The 2,662-nt window shown below is 39.0% G+C and overlaps 2 non-coding genes across 2 annotated transcripts; both read right to left on the bottom strand.

Moving 5' to 3' along the window:
• Positions 1-411: 411 nt before the first annotated feature.
• TRNAW-CCA (transfer RNA tryptophan (anticodon CCA)) lies at positions 412-485 on the bottom strand. Its single transcript has one exon. It is a non-coding gene; the product is annotated as a tRNA-Trp (tRNA).
• Positions 486-651: 166 nt separating this feature from the next.
• On the bottom strand, positions 652-725 carry TRNAP-UGG (transfer RNA proline (anticodon UGG)). Its single transcript has one exon. It is a non-coding gene; the product is annotated as a tRNA-Pro (tRNA).
• Positions 726-2,662: the final 1,937 nt, after the last annotated feature.

Genomic DNA, 2,662 nt, shown 5'->3' with positions numbered 1-2,662 from the left:
CTTAAATGGTTGAAGCATTATTATCCGGAATTGTGCTAGGTTCGATCCCAATAACCTTAGCTGGTTCATTTGTAACCGCATATTCACAATACAGACGTGGTGACCAGTTGGATATTAGATAAAAATTAACAACTTTGGGTCTGATAGGACAATTAAATGAATGGGAAATAGAAATACAGATATCTATAGATATCTTATGCTTTTTTTTTCCCATTTCTATTTCTGTTTCCTTCTAGCACCCGATTATTCTATTTTGTAGTGAGTCCGAAAGAAAAGCTCATCCGGTAAAAGAGATATGTCCGGCGACAATAGCAATATATATAGATATTTTTCTTCTTTCTGTCTCTTCTTGCTTCTACATTTTAAAACACATATGAAGCAGACTCACTCTGTTAGTTCAGAGATCATAAACACGCCCTGTAGGATTCGAACCTACGACATCGGGTTTTGGAGACCCGCGTTCTACCTAACTGAACTAAAGGCGCTTCTCCACCACTGACTGGAGTTTTTCTTTGGGAGAGTAAGGGTGGCGGGACGACAAAAGGGCCCACCCCTTATTCTTCCAAAGAAAAACAACGAATAGATTTTTCTTATGAATGGGATTTTCTATTCCACCCCCTAAGCTCCATGATTTGCGCATTGATAAGAAAATAGGGATGACGGGATTTGAACCTGCGGCATCTTGTACCCAAAACAAACGCGCTACCGAACTGCGCTACATCCCTATATTCATCGTGATTGGCATCACTGATATGAAATTAGCCGATCCGATTCGATTATAACCGATTATTAGATGTACTCGCCACCGGCAGAGTAAAAAGAAATATTTAAGTGTTGTATTGTACGATTCCGAATCCTCGAATCTAAAAGTAATTTCCTAACTTTTCGGGAGGAAAGGATCGATAAGGAGGCTTTTCTTTTTTTTTTTGGTAGGATGCAAAGGATTTGGTAATTTATAGGAGAGGGAAGAGGGGGAGATAAAAAAAGAACAACAAGGAGAATTTCTGATGCAATATGTGAAGATTTATCTCTCTACAGCCCCTGTCATTGCTACTATATGGTTTGGGTTGTTAGCTGGTTTGTCGATAGAAATAAATCGTTTTTTTCCAGATGCCTTAGTTTTTCCCTTCCTGTGACCCATTAGATTAGGCGCCAAGTACAAGAACAAGCAGAATCGAGGAAATTATTGATCTTTTCGTTTTTGTTTGCAGGGGAAATCACAGGTTATCGATCCTTTTGAACTTTTGAATGAAAAAATATTCTTGTTATTTTGAATTCTGCTGGTTGGGACTGCGCAGGCGGTTAATTCGAATCCTTCTTGGATCCAGCCCCCTATCTTGTAAAGCAAAAGAATAAAAAAAGGTATCGTCCAATCAGTATTATGGCTAAAAGTAAAGATGCAAGAGTAACTATCGCTTCGGAATGTACAAGTTGTGTCCAGAAAAGGACTGGTTACAATCCCGTAGGTGTCTCTCGGTACACTACGCGTAAAAATCGTCGGAATACGCCTATTCGGTTGGAATCGAAGAAATTTTGTTTTTGTTGCGGTAAGCACACTATTCACAAAGAGTTGAAAAAGTGAATCAAACATCTAAAGGATCCATAGGTAGTCAATAGTATTAGATATTGGTAATTACGAAGTATCATGAATAGGTTTAAACGATCTTCCCGCAGACGCTCCCCATCACTTCGATCCGACGAAACTATCGATTACAGAAACACAAGTTTACTTCGTCGATTTGTTAGCGAACAAGGAAAGATTCTATCCAGGCGGATGAATAGGTTGACTTCTAAACAACAACGTTCAGTGGCGGTTGCCATAAAAAGAGCTCGTATTTTAGCATTACCGCCCTTCTCGAACAGCGAAAACTAGACCCTTTTCTTTTCCTTAGGAATGAACCATTCCAATATATCTTTCGCCTCTCCGAGAGAAATCATCCGGAGAGGCTTATAAAAACCAATCAGTGTACCTCGTTTTGTTACAGCCTGTACGATCCTAGAGAAGCAATAGGCATCTGGAGTAGCTATCTGCGCGAGTGTTTTGCAGTTCGAATAAACTCGATTCTCAGACAAATTGTGAATCATTCCACCGTACGTAATTCCATTCTCTCGTGCTGCTGCGTTGATCCGAGCAATCCACAAACGACGCATTTCTCTTTTTCTATTACTTCTATCCGCATAGGCAGAAGCCAGTGCTTTTTGCTCTTGTTGATTCGCCGCCCTAAACAGTCTCGAGTGAGCCCCCCGGAATCCGGCAGCAAATTCGAGAATATTCTTACGATGCCTCCGAGCTACGGATCCGCGTTTTACTCTGGTCGTTAGATGCCTAGCCTCACAAAAAATCAGAATTTAGTCTTTGCAAAATCCATTTAGTTTTATTTTAACAATACCTGCCCGTAGGATCCTCCCTCATTTATCCTTACGTTTCTCAGATAAATTAATTTAGACAGATCGATTATCTATATTAAACTACATTCGGTGAAATCGTAAAAACAATGTATATTATTAAATAGATTCAATAAAGCTATGTACGATAGTGATACGCTACACATATTTATCGAACCTCAAAATTGAAGTATCCTTTTTCTTTTTTTTTAGAATAATTTTTTTCCTTCCACAAAGTATTCATTCTTTTCTCTGATGCAAAAAATAAGATTTCCAA

Source organism: Azolla caroliniana, unplaced genomic scaffold, assembly GCF_043228905.1.
Source record: "Azolla caroliniana isolate FFs.n. ecotype wild unplaced genomic scaffold, voAzoCaro1.0.p SCAF_73, whole genome shotgun sequence".
Classification (NCBI taxonomy): Eukaryota; Viridiplantae; Streptophyta; class Polypodiopsida; order Salviniales; family Salviniaceae; genus Azolla; species Azolla caroliniana.
The sequence above is the reverse complement of the archived record's forward strand: the minus strand, read 5'-3'. Positions and strand labels throughout refer to the sequence as shown.